Source organism: Nipponia nippon, unplaced genomic scaffold (assembly GCF_047370975.1).
Source record: "Nipponia nippon isolate SJK-2023a ecotype South Korea unplaced genomic scaffold, ASM4737097v1 scaffold_3, whole genome shotgun sequence".
In the NCBI taxonomy this organism is placed as follows: Eukaryota; Metazoa; Chordata; class Aves; order Pelecaniformes; family Threskiornithidae; genus Nipponia; species Nipponia nippon.
Genome location: NW_028262347.1, coordinates 61,782,081 through 61,797,173, shown reverse-complemented (window position 1 = coordinate 61,797,173; position 15,093 = coordinate 61,782,081). Strand labels below are relative to the sequence as shown.

Genomic DNA, 15,093 nt, shown 5'->3' with positions numbered 1-15,093 from the left:
GTGGTTGCGTTTCTTGCCCTCTGTGCAGATCAGGTACCAGACCCAGGTACACCCCTTGCTTGTGGCCTGGAGAATATCCAGCCCAGCGTGCATATGGGGATTCTGAATTCACTTTCTTGTCTTTGTAACTGAAAGGTTTTAAACTGAAATGCCAGACACCATTAAACTGACATTTATTTGCCTTCTGTCTAGGGTAACTGGTAGATCAATATTTTGGTTGAGAATGTATTTTATGCTAAATACAATATTTTACAAGATAACTGACTTGAAAATATAGAAGAGTTTAAATGCTTTGCTTTTCAGGTTTTATGTGCAATAAAATGATGACTGGTATCAAATAGGTGTAATTTAATTTTTATGTGACTGTTTCTCCCTCTCCAATTCTCAAATAAAATGCTCAGCACCTTTTAAAAAGCCCACCTGCACTAAGAGACTGTTTTTCGTTGGCCTCTAGAGAACTAGTTTTAATTTGCTAACAGGAAAATATCTATTGAAGGAGGATTATACAAGCTAAGAGACATTTTTAGGAATGGGAGAGAGAAAGTGAAATAGCAGGCAATGAATTCCAGGAAGCAGACTCAGGCACAGGACAAATGGGTGCGGCCTTAACTGTGCATCTGCTTCTGCAACGTGTGCCCAAACTGTTCAAATTCTGCCCCTTTTGCTTGCTGCATGGGGGAGGTCCTCCAGGTGGATTGTCCCGCTCTGCTGTCCCTTGTGTTGCAGCTAGCAGGAAAAGCAGAATTGCTACTGCTCTTTAAAAAGGTGTTTCAGCTTCTTTCAACTGTTTGGTCCTGCTCAAAGGAATCTCTCTGGCAGACTGTATTACCTTGCTCTTCATCCAGGCCCAGGTGACCTCCCTGAATGCTGTGCACAGAGAAGTCTAAATATATATATCTGGAAGCGCAGACGTGGGAGATGTTCTCTGAGTTCTCTCGGTGCCCACATCTGTACCATGCATGAAATCAAGCAAAGGTGGCAGGAGGCCTGCATGGATGAACGAGAAGCTCCAGACAAAACCCACACATAAAAAAGAAGAATAGAAGAGGTGGGAGCAGGGACAGGTGACCCAGGAAGAATGTAGAGACACTGAGCATGCCAAAGCCCACCGGAATTTGAATCCAGTGGGGGCTACGAAGGGCAACAGGAAGGGATTCTACTAGTATCTCTGCAGCAAAAGGAGGAGTAGGCAAACCATGGGCCTGCTGCTGAATGGGACAAAGGACATGGAGAAGGCTGAGGTATGTACTCAATGCCTTTGCCTTGGACTCTGCTGGTAGGAGTTGCCTTCAGAAATCCCAGGCCCCTGAGACCAGAGGCAGAGTCTGGAGCAACAAAGACTTACTCTCAGTAGAGGAGGATCACGTTAGGGAACGTATACACAAACTGGACGTGCATAAGACCATGGGACCTGATGAAGTGCATACATGAGCGGTGAGGGAGCTGGCTGATGTCTCTCCAAAGCCACTCTCAGTTATCTTTGAAAGGTCATACTGATCAGCAGAGGTTCTTGAAGACTGGAAGAAAGCAAATGTCACTATCTGCAAGTGGGGCAAGAAAGAGGATCCGGGGAACTACAGGCTGGTCAGGCTTACCTCCATACCTGGGACAGTAATGGAGCAGCTAATCCTGGAAACCATTTGCAAACATTTGAAGGATAAGAAGGTGATTGGGAGTAGTCAGCATGGATTTATGAAGGGGAAAACATGCTTAACCAACCTGGTAGCCTTCTACAATGAGATGACTGGGATGGTGGACAAGCAGAGAGCAGTGGATCCTGTTTATCTCAACTTTAATAAGGTTTATGACGCTGTCTCCCACTGTCTGTCCTCACGGACAAACTGATGAAGGGCTGAGACTTCCAATCCTGGTGTTTTAGAGTTGACAGGTGTCCTGAACTCCAGTCCTGGCTGCAGGTGTTGTTAATACCTACATTATTATTGGATAATAGACATAACTGCAGGCTCCCAGGTGGACATAGCCACAAAATGAAGTCATGGAAAGGGACAGGATGTAAGATGCAGCCTCCCCTGCAGCACCCCCTGAGGACGGCTCAGCACTCTGTTCCTTGCCAGTCTGGAGTATCTCTCTCTCCTCTGGGAGCATGAGGATCCCTCTGTAGGGATAAAATGTCTAATTCTTTTCACAGATTTACTCCCCAGAAGCTCCTGGTATACAGCTGTGGTAGCATTGTGTTACTTGTACATTTCCAACACGAGGATTCACTGAATGGAGTGTATTTCTTTGCTCTTTGAACAGTAAAAACCTGGAAGTCATCTTCTTTATTCTCAAAGGATGTATGCCCACGCCACTCTTACCAATATAAATAAGGTTTCAAATAGTTAAGGATTGCTGAACTGAGCTCATAGTGTATTATAAATAGTATAAAAAAGCAATCTTACATTTTTTGTTGCTGTTTAAATGGCTCAAGCAGACCACCTGCTTCTAAAACAGCTCGTGTATTTTTGGATTTGGTTACAAACTGACCACAGCATTGCAAACACCACTCATCTGTGAAGATATCTGGTTTTATACACAACATGAGGCTGGCAAGAGACATGTGTCTACTCAGTATTTTAGAAGTCAGACACGAATGGTATGACTTCAGGTTGGCCCAGCCGCGTCCTTGTCATTTCGCTTCACTACCACCTAATCTGTATAAAACAGGGAAAATTTTAAATGGATGTTACCATAACAGGAGCATCCAATGAATCCCTGAGTTGTGGCAAAGGAAAGCAGTCCTTCTAAGGTGACTTCACTTAGCCTTCTGTGATTCACATGGGATGTAGAATTACGGCATTTGTTCTTAAGCAGAATTATGGATGAGACCCAAGACTAACTGACAGCTCAGTTATTTCTTCCTGATGCATTTCATTAATAGCCCCTGCACCTCTCACCTCTATGAAATTGGCAACTAGTGAAGTGCCTGTAAGAGGCTAATTGCCTCCAGAGTCAATTGCCCTGGAGCCAATTGTTAATCTCCTGGTGTTAATTGCCAAAAGCAGGAGTAATCAAAGTAGGCAGGGGGCATAGGAGCTGCATGCATATTAGAGCTATGTAGCAACACGCAGAAGTTGTTCAACTCTGCTCCGTGACACCACAGCAGAGCTTAGCAAGTGGAAACATGATGAGGCACTAGCTGGGTGTAAATCCTGAATGTTTTACTGCATTTTTCATTCATCACCTTCAGATTGCTGTTCTACTTGTGAGCTATAAAACAGGTGGGGTGAAATCTGGGCCCTGAGGAGGTAAAATAAAGTGTCAGAGATCTGACTGGGGTGCCTGTACTACTTGATGTTGGGATGACACTAGCAGCATTGTGATGGGTTTGGGAAAGAAAGAGCATGGAAGTGCAACAGTTGTAGAGTTTAATTATCTGTTTTGCCATGGCTTTTCAATTTGGTGCTTCCAGACAGAAGGCTGAATTTAATCCTATGGTTAAATGAATCTCTGGAGCTCTTCTAGTAACTTCAGTTGAGTTGATCCCGTCTCCATCAAGTTGTATCTGTAGTGTGTTTGACTTGTGCTGTTAGATCTGTTTTCCTAACATAAGGTGATTGAGTATCTTACTGAGAGAAAACTGTGCTATTTTTTTGGATAAACTAAGATGCCAAAACAACTATGAAATTATACAGATTGTAGCGAGGGCCAAAAATCTGACCTGTGTTTATTGTTTAAGTAAATGGGAGGAAGGTATGTTTGATAAGATACCTATTTTGCACATAATCTGTTGCAAAAATCCTGCTAGGCTTCTCTTTCAGTCTGTCAGACTGATGGCTTTTGAGCATCCCAGTTTACAGCTTCTGTCTAGACTATGGTTTGACCTTTTGTTCCTGGTGTCGGATGGTGACTTTCAAGAGCCTGAGTCTGCCGCTGTTGGGCAGAGATGGAAGTGGGTGTTCCACTAACCTGAGCAGCTGGAACATCTGCTGGGGGGGATAAAATGATCAGTTGTTTGTCTGGAGTGATAAGAGAGTTTGGCTGGGGGGCTTTGTCAGTATGTGTGACAAATGTTCTATCTCCCAGTTGACAGTATAATGATAATTCTTCTAAATAAGTACAGATTACTTTAGATCTATTTTTTAAAATATGCTTTTTTTTTTACTGGCACCTGGAGGAGAAGAAAACAGAAATCTTCTGTGACTACTGCATACTGTAATGGACATTTTGCAAATGAATGACAACAATGACTAAGTTAGCTTACAAACTCCAGTCTGGAAACTGCCTGCATAACTCGGGACTGGGAAACACTTGGGGAAAAAAAACCTCAAGATTTTTGTGATGCTGATGACACAAATGGGAGGGGGGAAAAAAAAGGGAAGGAGGTAAGATTATTGCATTGATAGCATTAGGGTTAGTGAGCGGCATAACAATAATGGATTCAAAAAGAGCACCTCTGTAAAATACACTTTGTTTTAATTCAGATTTCAAGTTGGCTGCAAGCTGTGCTTGTAGCACACAGCGTAGATATGCTGAAGAGCCATCTACAAAGCTCTGCCCTTCAGCATATTTTTTGCTCCGTGTAATATACTGCACTAACGTGTATAGGAGCTGTGAAGGGGGGTGAGGGGAAGAGGAAATAAGCTTTGTGACCCAGTTTTATACACAAATTAGAAGGCTTAATTTGAGGCACAATCATTTCATCAGGTGTGTGTTGCAACTTAAACTGCCAGGATGATTGGGTCCCTCGAGAGGGAATTTAATATTCATTTTTTTCCCTGCCCTAAACGCAAAGCTACTTGATATTTGCTTTAGTACACATGGATTTGGCACCTGCTGCTAGCATTGTGACAGATAGAGGTAGTTACAAAAACTAACATAAATTTATAAATAAAGTCACGAAAAGCACAACTGCAGAGGTTAAGCTAAAGGCAGGGCCTGCCGCTGGACTTAGTTATTAAAGAAACGACCTGTTTTTCCTTTCTTCCCTCAGCTGTCTACCTTCTGGCGAGTCTGAAACTACCAAGTGTAACCTCAAACCAAAGCAACAAAGTTTCAGCTGTTTTAGGGAAATCTCCCTTATGGAATGGAGAGGAGATCCTCTTCTACGGGAGCTTCTCTAACTGACCCTGACAGTGCAGTAAAGAGAAGTGCCGTCACAAGCCTTCACCTGTCCTTTACTCTCGCTTGCTACCAAAAGAGGAAAGGCGATCTCCTCACGTGCTACAGTATATTCCCTCCCCTCGGAGGACCAAAGCCCATGAGGTCAGCTGCCCTCAGGAACACAGCGATGGCTGCCCGTACTTGAGTACCCGTGAGTGCGTTTTACCATAACGCCTTGTACGCCTTAAAGAGGACTCTGCCTTCAATGCTAGAAGAAACCTGTGGTTGGCCTTCAAAGGGAAGAGCTCTGCAGGGAAGCAGGCTAGCCTGAAGAAGACCAGAAGCACTGGTTGCTATTGCTGAGCCCTTCTGGAGGAAGGGATGGTGTGGTTCCCCAGCCCCATGTGGGATTTGTGCCAGTGGCATGGATTGCTACTGGTTCAGTTCTGTAAAGCCTCAAATCTCATTTCAGTAGAAGCTGCGTTAAGGTGTACCCAAAGCTGTGCACACGCTGCTAAAAATCCACTTCCCTGAAGTGCTTTCTGGTCATGGTTTACATTCTCCTTAGAATGAATCACAGATGGTTTGGGTTTTTTTTTTTAAACTTAGTCCCATCAGTTACATGGTGGGAGAGTAGGCTGTGGTTTGAACTAGGTCTGTTTAATTTTTTACTTCACAAACAAACTGGTGGGAAAGGGAGGGGAGGAAAGGATTATAGTCCAAACACCCAAAGGATGATCATATCTACTTCCTCAGTGCATTGGACTTATGTGTCCAGGTTTTGGTAGCGGGAGGGCTGCAGGGCTGGTGTCTGTGAGAAGAGACCAAGGGCTGCCCCCATGCCAGACACAACTGACTCCGAAACAGACCCACTGCTGTCCAAAGCTGAGCCCATCAGCGAAGCTGGTGGCACCTCTGTGGAAATGTATTTAAGAAAGGGTAAAACATGCTGTGTAGCAGTTGTGAGAGAGAGGAACGAGGAAAAAAAAATTAAAGAAACAGCCCTGCAGACACCAAAGTCGCTGAAGAAGGAGAGGAAGGAGGTGCTCCAAGCACTGGAGCAGAGATTACCATGCAGCCTATGGAGAAGACCATGGTGAAGCAGGTTGTCCCCCTGCAGCCTGTGGAGGACCATGTCAGAGCAGACATCCACCTGCAGTCCGTGGAGGACCCCATGCTGGAGCAGGGGAACAGCTTGAGGAGGAAGAAGAGGCAGAGAGGAACTGTTATGGACTGACCACAACCCCCACTCCCCATCCCCCTGAGGAGGAGGTAGAAGAGTCAGGAGTGAAGGAGCGAGGTTAAGCCTGGGAAGAATGGGGTTTGCGGGGAAGGTGGGGTAAGTTTTTTTTCTTGTTGGGGGTTTTTGGGTTTTTGTTTTTTTTTTTAGTTCTGTTTTTGTTTCTCACCATATTACTCTATTTCTAATTGGCAATAAATTAAATTAATCTTCCCCAAGTAGAGTCTGTTTTGCCTGTTACACTAATTGGTAACTGATCTCCCTGTCCTTATCTCAACTCACGAGCTTTTCCATCTTATTTTCTACCCCCTGTCCTGTTGAGGAGGGGGAGTAACAGAGCAGCTGGGTGGGGGGTCTGGCAGCTGGCCAAGGTTAACCTACCACACTCAGTTACAGTATGGCCACACAGAAAGTTGATTTGGTTAATGACACACACAAAGGTAACAAGAAATCTCCAGTCTTGGTGAGAATGGACAGCTAGCACCATGCGGAGACGCAGACTTCCGTGAATGGATCTCCTGACAACACAGCAATCTCTTGGTCCTCTGGTGGCTGATCTCCTCTAAGAAAATCTCACGCTCCCTGGTTATGCCAAATGCTGGCTCAATTGTATGGCATGATTTACTGAAAGGGTGGCACTCAGTTAGTAGATCAGTTTGCTTTTCAATAGTCTGAGCTGAAGTGCTCTCGCTCAAATGGACACAGTAGCAGCAGTTGTTATTTATAAGTGATTTGAAATCCTTTTTATGTCATTGGAAAGGGCAGTTTGCAGTTGCATTGACAGAAAACTTTCTTCTCAGGGTTAGGTAAATGTTTTTTTGGGGAAAAACAACGTGCCTTTCAGTATGCATTTGCAACATTATTTGATTTTGAGACCAGTGAAAAGGGAATTAATGCAGGGCTGAAAGTCATCAAAGTTGTAAACTTCTGCAGTCCAAACTACGTATATGCATTCTCTATTGGTTTTACTTAAATATTGACTACAAGAAAGAAATGAGGCATCATGGAGCCTCCAGAAGGCATTTCTGAATTTTTTTTTTTTTTTTTTTTACAATGAATCATATACAGCAAATGGCCATTCTTCTTCCTGTGCAGGGTCAGACAGACAGCTTAATGGTATTCATTCCTCATCAGCCTTTGATAGATGTTGTAGAGTCAATATGGATATGTTATCCTAGTCCATCTCCAGGAAGAGATAAGCTTTGATAGAATTATGGCTCATGTTTCATAAACCAGGTCTGAAACCGTACCAGAATGGATCAAGAAAATGTGTTGTAGCTGCTGCTGTTGCTCTGGAAGAAGTTGTTAACTTGCTGTTCAGAAGAAAGGTGACATAGATATCCCTTTTTGCCTTCTAGTCTGCTGAAGGAAGACTTGTCAAATTACTAAAACTGGGTAACTTTTCTAATTGGGCTAATTTTTTCTTAATATGGTTAAACTAGCGGTAAACTCAAACCTTTTCTCTTCCTTAGGTCAAGATATGCTTCACCACGTAAGCTGTGGTTTTCCATAGTCAGCTATCAACACCGTTTATACATTCTCTTTGCTGGAGCTGAGTTGTGTTCTCCTTCGCAGAGACTTCATAGCGCAGTTGGAATCGTAACTCCAGTGTAGGTGGTTCATAAGAATGGGGAGCCACACCAGAGGGGAAAGGTAAGGAGTAACTCATTATACAGATGCAATACTGGTGGAGTGACGAATGTGTGAAGTGATTTGGAAAAATGTCTTTACAGGTTGGATAATATTATTTCAACAGCTGCTGTGTGATTTATTGTCTCTCTTCCCTCTCCTGTAATATCACCTAGACATCCTTTAAATAGAAAGAGTCCCTGAAGTCACACGTTTCAATTGAGGAAGGATGGTGAAAGTGAAAAAAACTAGCATTTAATTAGCTGTAGAAAATGCTTTTCTTTTAGATGTGCTTCTAAACTGCTCCTTATAATCCCATAGTGCCTTTCAGTTAAGCACCTCATAGCACTTCTCAAGCCTAAGGTCACTGCAGTGTAGACAGTGAGAAAAGTCCTACTTGTAAGTACGAATTGCTGCCTCTCCTGTTCAGTCTGATGATTTTCAGTAGTGCAATTGTCCTTTGGGCACAAAAAAACTTGTTTTCGATTTGGATCTGTTTTTTACACCCGTACTTTTACTGGCTTCAGTGGATTTTTTCTCCTAGTCCAAACGTTAGAGGAATGAGACATAGGAAAAGCATAACAACATAAGAGGTATGTGACTTTCCACTTAAGACTATGTTGACTTGCTGTTGATTTTGGAAAATCTTCAACACACGTAAGTCCTAAGGACTGTAAGCATACCTTTAAATCAACTACATGCGTAAATTGAACATGTAGTAGTTATACACGTAAACTAGAATGAAAAACTGCAGAGAACTTGTTTCACCACTGAAAAATAACAAAGGATTTTCCCAGCATCTGTTGACTTAAAATGGTCTCCTGAACAAGTTCCAGGTAAAGACGGTATGTGTTTATCTTCAGTTTTAGCATAAAGGAAAAAAAAAAGAAAGGAAACAGGATTTTCTGGTGGTCATAATGAACTAAATTCTTGTATGAAAGTATTGAATTTTGAGACAGGGTTAAAACTTTAAATGGGAAACATTTTATAAAGGAAAGTGTTTATATTTGTACCTAGTTGGATTTTTTTTGTGTAGGAAAAATACAGGAAAAGAGAGGACATATTATTGATCTAAAAGAACCTCTACCGAAATTAACATGCTCAAGTAACAATGAAGAATACGGCTCCCATTTTTGATTGCAAGGTATTTTGTAAGGTAGGTGACAAGAAAACAGGATATAATGCTGAACGCTAGAGTACGGAAAATATGACATTTGGCAGCTTTTCTTTCAAAACAAAAAGAGATTTCGAATCCTGTTGGGATTTGTTTCACCTGACTTTCCCCATGTACAAGATAGGTGTGTGTAGCAGAGCTAGACATCCAGGAGCTTTTCCGATGGGCACTTTTAGGGCATGATTCATTTCATTGCACTTTAGACGTCCAAAATAGGGCAAATGAATTGTGTCATGTGAATGTGTATTCCTTTCTTCTGACTATGTATCGACATTTGACCAGTTGGAGACCAGCTGGATGGAATGTAAGAGCTGGTGAGATGGATCTACCCCAGAAGTGACAATAATGGTTTTGAAAGAAACACTTGACAGAAAAGACCAGCAATTTTTTTACGCAATCAGAAATAATTAGAGACTGTTTTAGAAAAGCCAAACAATCATGTTAAGGCACTTTTAAAATCCTTAAACAGAGGAGATGATATTGTCTTTAATTCAAATGTAGAATGGTGACAATCTAAGTAACTGTTTTTCCAGTTCCCTTTTTCTTTTTTTGGGTGGGGTAGATATTTTCCTTGTTCCCCCCCGCCCCCCCCCCATTTCCTCTATGATTCTCTTCACCACTTCTGCAAAGATGGTTTTTCTAAGTATGTGTGTTTGTTCCTATTCAGCTGGGTTTTTTCCCCCAGAGTAACATATAAGCCACTCCAACTCTTGGAGACAAATCAATTTGCTCCTGAAGGTAGCTTGCTTGGATTTTAGCTGAGAAAGTGTTGCAGGGTGAATGGAGCAAGCATGCTTATGTTTTGTAAAGTATATGCAGTTTGCTTTGATCTGGTGGTGTGCTGCTTCTGCTAGCCAACAGCTACTGCATCCTGCCTTCCTGGCTACTAGGTGTTATTCTGAGACCCTTGTGTCTAATAAGCAGCATAGCAGGATGCCAGCAATATGTTCTGAAGAGCGTGAGTAATCCCTGGTGTCTGAGAATAGAATTAGGATGAGCAACCCTATAAAAAGCCAGTAATTCTTCCTTATTTCAGCCTCTGTGTGCTCTGAGTCACACTTCAGATGATGCCCTAAGGTCAGTCGAAAAAAGAGATCTGAATTTCAGTGCAGTTTAAGGGTGCACCACCATTGCTGGGGAAAATACTTGTCCATTTAAAGGTCCTTTTAACAAAGGCGACTAACTCAATACAAGGCGAATTTGTGGGGGCAGAAAAGCTTGCCCTGCAGCTGCCTTGGCCCTTACAGTTGTTACGTTTTACTTCAATAATTTCACTTTGTAAAAAGTGTCCTTAACTAGCAATGGGGAAAACTGCAAAGGAAGTGCACATAGGGTGAAAAAGAAGAGAGCTGAACTTCAGTGGAACTTGGCAAATGTTGTAGTGTCTGCTTTGCCCAGGAATTTGTGTTGGCTGCTCTGGTTGTAGCTGTGGTGACGGGATGCATTGGAATTTTTCTTGGATTTGATTTTTGGGGGGGGTGTTCCCCAAGTGCAGCCATTTGCATTGCAGGACAAAAGCCAAGCTCTAGCTAATAAATGTCGCGAGCAAACGTCAGTCTTTTGGCAGACTTGACCACTGCTACCTGTTGCAGGGCTCACTGGTGTTTCCTTTGAAGCTGGTGACATTGTCCCGGACAGCGTTGGACCGCAGGGTTTGATCCAGTACAGCTGTTGATCACAGCAGCAGAAGTGCACCCTTCAAAGCAAAGCTTAAAAAATTGCTTCTATGCCTATCTCCTCCAAGGCTTTTAACTAAGAGCTTTGCGATTAATATTGCAGCGGTCTTGCATCAACCACAGGTTTTGCTTGTAGGTCCTACTTTAATCTTGAAATACATCATATATTTCTTCTGATTGGTGCGCCTTATGAATTTAGTTAAGCCAAATGTATGCTTATCTTTTCATGTACCTTGTTTAACTTAACCATGATCCTGTATTCTGCCACCTTTAAATCAAGCCAGTTCTACAACAGAAACTTTTTGTCAGCATTGTGAAGTCATTTAAATGTACAGCATTGTTCTTGGTTTTAAGAGACACAATCATGTCCATCTAGTCTTGTCAGTGAACTGACATGAGCAGCACAGTTCAGTGTGCTTGCAGACCAGGTATGTACCATTCTGGCAAAAATGTTTCTTGCAAGGGTCTGCACTAGAGGGAAGCTTCCTAAAGCTTGCCTGGATGTTATTCTAGTGAGGATAATAATAACAAATAGTTAATAATATAGGTAATAATAAAGATTACTAATAGATAATAATAAAGGTACCACGTGCATTTTGAAGATGGGAGTGGCTCCATATTAGCTCTGGAAACGCTGTCCTGCTCCCCGGCTCCTCAAACTCCCCTCAGAGAAGGGAAGAATCTGCTCCCATCACAGGACAAAACTACTAGCGAGATTTGCGGCGAAGGGAGGAAGCTGTAATTCCTTAATGGACAAACAAAGCACAAAACTAACCTGTGGTCTGTCAGTATGGGGGAGGTGGAGACAACAATGCCTTTCAGATACCACCGGTCAGATAATACACATGGCATTCTTAGAAATACTGCCTCTCATCAGTCTGGTTTGCATTACCGGGGAGGCATGCAGCCCAAGAAGCCATAAACTTGTTCCATCTAGAATGAAGACGGATGAAATCCTCTCTAAAATACAGGAGGAAGCCGGCTGGGTAGCAGGGTGACATCTAGTACAAAGTATTTTAAAATCTGAAAAAAAAAGATAACCCCCTATATTTCTGGTAAAGGACACTGGAGATCTACCTGGAACCAAGAGTTAGATACTGCAAGAACGTGGGCTTTCCTTCTAATTCAGTACTTCAGGTTGCACAGGGCATAAAGGCCTTAAGGCATTACCTAAGGCATCACTGTAGAAAATGCAAGATGCAGGACAAGGTATTTCAGAAACGCAGCAGTTTCTTCAGCTTTGGGAACATGTTGGGTGTGGGGGTTTCCTTATTTGGAGGGAAGAGGAAGGGGACAAGATATCTGCTTAGCTCCAGAAAGGATTGTCTTTCAGTTTTCTATGGTGGTAGCTTCCTGGAGGTGGGTGGCCTTTCATTCGGGCGTACAGTGAATTGCTGACTGAGAAATCTGTGTAAGTAATGAGCTTTGTCCTACTTCCACTGAAGTCAGCTGGGGTAGGGAGGTTCTCAGTGGCTTTTTTTAATGGGATCAGAATCGGTATCTTAAAAGACTGTTACTGTATATTAATAGAATAACATTGCTAAACACATTTTGACTGACAGGCAATCCTAGGTTGCACTACAGAGCCCTACAAGGTATGAGGTGGGGGGTGCCTGACCATTAACACGGGTCTTCTTCTGTTTGACTTCCTACCTTCAGACAGCGCGGTTTAGGGCAGCTGGTCACACGAAAGGTCCACTGGCTGGCTGGAACCATTAAAGCAATGTGCTTTTTCCTTGGGCAACAAAAAACAAGAGCCGGTCTCTTTATGGTATGGCTGTTTTAGGCAGAGGAAGTTAAAAACTATCCCCACAGAATATAACCAGAAGACATGTCCAGAAGGTTTTCTGATCCACCTACCTAGACTGCTTCCCCCTATCGTGGTAAGAGTCGTGATGGGACTGGAGTCATAACGGTCTAAGGATAGACAGAGAGACAGAGAGTCTGAAATTTGCTGTTTCTGTTTCAGATCCCAAGGCGGCTTACATGCCTAAAAGCTTGTGCGTATTCCTTCAGTAATACTAATTGCCCCCCCTTGAAGACATTCTCTAAAAATTTCACCTTCTGTTTTTAAGAGGGTGAAGCTAATCAGTAGAAAACAAAGTAACTTTTTCTGAGGCTGTTCCATTACAGATGAGAAGCTGCACAGGGACCTCTATGTCCCTCACAGACACCTCTGTTTTCTAATGGGTTTCTGTTTCACATTTCAACGTGCTCTTCAATATTAGCCTGCTTGCCGTTTTTTGATAAATTGCACCCTGAGTTTACTACACGCTGTATTTCTGTCTGTGCTGTTTTTCAGCTGCGGTTTTGCTATTTTTAGAGCTTTATCAATAAATAGTGATGTGGGTGGTTTTGTTTGGTTGGTTTTTTGTAAAGCTTTTTTGTTACACAAAATAATCTACAAAACACTGTCTGGACTTCTTTTGATGTCACTGGCATCTGGTTCTTAATCTCTTAAGTCTTTCTTTCCAGAAGCCTCTTGGATGACGAGACTATTTTTATTCAGAGGTACGGAATGCTGGTTATTATCACGGGAATGGTAGGTGATCACACCTACAGTATGATCCGGACTCCCTACTGCTCTGCAGCTGCTGAAGTTTCCACTCAGAGGTATGCGTTAGAAGAAGTGCCTGAGCTGTTCGCGTACCTGTTCTATAACTTGGCACCCGTCTGGAAAGACAACTGCGTTTCCTTGTGTTCCCTCGATTATACTCTTTCCTGTAGGAAAACCAAAGCACAGCTGTCTCAATCTCTAAAAAACAGGCTGCTGCATTTCATTGTCCTGACTCACCAGGCATTAGAAAGGTTGTCGTAGTTTGAAGTTTCCAGAGAAATTTCAACCCGGCGTGCGGGTGGATGTTAAGTTTGTAATCACCAAAGTCCGTAATGAAGGTATTGCTTTATAACGTTCTTTCAATAGTAAATGGCAACACAGCTAGTGATTTTCTTCCTGCTGTTTTAAAATGCTCCATCATTCCATCAGAGGATGATGCTCAGAAACAAAGAGTCACCATTGTTCAGTCACACTGAGCGACTGACCACTTTCTCTAGCAGCTTTTTCTTCTTGTGTTACTTGACTGAGTATTAAGTTCCAGGCTTTTGCCCTCATCCCTGTTGTCTCATCCACATTCCTGGATACAGTCCAGTTCTTTCTGTTAAAATACTGCAGTTGCTATTGTGCTGCAGCATATGTATTGATGGATGGATGCTGAAATGCCAGGCTGTGCTTCTGGTTGACTTTTGTTGACTGAGCTTAAAGATTCCTCACTTTGATGTGTTACATATTAGTACTTCTTTTTATCTAGTGTTTTTGATAGAATGCTTTTGTATTACATTTGAGGTTTGGATTTAGAAGAGAAAATCAATGTAAAGTTTCCTTTACATTAGGAAGAGTAGAAAATGGTCACTGCATACCAAAACTGCTAAAAAAAAACCCTGGAAAAAATTTACATAAAGTAAGCAAAATTAATCTTGTGTAAAACCTTAATGAACAATGGAAATTATTTCTAATAAAAGGAACTCTAGGCCAAGCCTAAATAATCTACTCTGTTACAAATGTCTACCTAATTATCGGTTTATCCTTGAGGTAAAATCCTTTTAATTGGCTTTCAGAAAGTCTGAATGGAAAACTCTGATGACTTTAGATGTTTGTCACAATTACCCAGGACAGAATACTCATACCTTTTGGTTTTGTTGGTTGGGGTTTTTGTTTGTTTTGGGTTTTTTTTTAAGCTTAAAAATCTGTTTTACCGCACTTGCTTCCCAGCTTCGGGCTGGGTCTGCTGAGGGCTATTTTCATTTTAAAGACCCTTCCCCCCAACCACATCGGAAGAACAGACAGAAATCTGAGGGGGAAAAAAATCCTTTTACACATGAAGATGGCATCAGCAAACTGATTTTCACTGTAGCAAAAGGAAAAGCAGTATTTGGGTGCATCAGGAGAACAAATAGAACAGTTATCACAGTGCAAGGATAAACGGTGTGTTGCTAAGAGGCTGATTTCACCCAGCAATGTACTTTTCAACACCTGTCTAGTTCTGAGCAAGTGGATGGTCCCAGTTTGGGAGCTCTAGAAACGTAGTTCAGGACTTAGCTGCAGTTGCTCACGCACCCGCGGCTCACCAGAAGCCCCAGGCGTCCCAAACCCCGATGCACGCGTGGACAAGGCAGATGCCTTTTGTTCCGTTGCACTAAGCTCTTCTGCATTCCTCCCACGTACGGTCTCGTATCTCATCGCCTGTTGTTGCTCTCCGACTACCGCGAGGTAGACTTCGGTGGAGGAACCGTGGGGGAAGAACCTTTTGTTTCCCACAGACAAACGAGCAGTC

At 42.6% G+C, this 15,093-nt stretch overlaps 1 long non-coding RNA gene across 1 annotated transcript; it reads left to right on the top strand.

Moving 5' to 3' along the window:
- The first annotated feature begins 3,052 nt into the window (after positions 1–3,052).
- Positions 3,053–14,359, top strand: LOC148054670 (uncharacterized). The gene is made up of 4 exons (XR_015706577.1): positions 3,053–3,221; positions 4,934–6,382; positions 7,756–7,936; positions 13,238–14,359. It is a non-coding gene; the product is annotated as an uncharacterized LOC148054670 (long non-coding RNA).
- Positions 14,360–15,093: the final 734 nt, after the last annotated feature.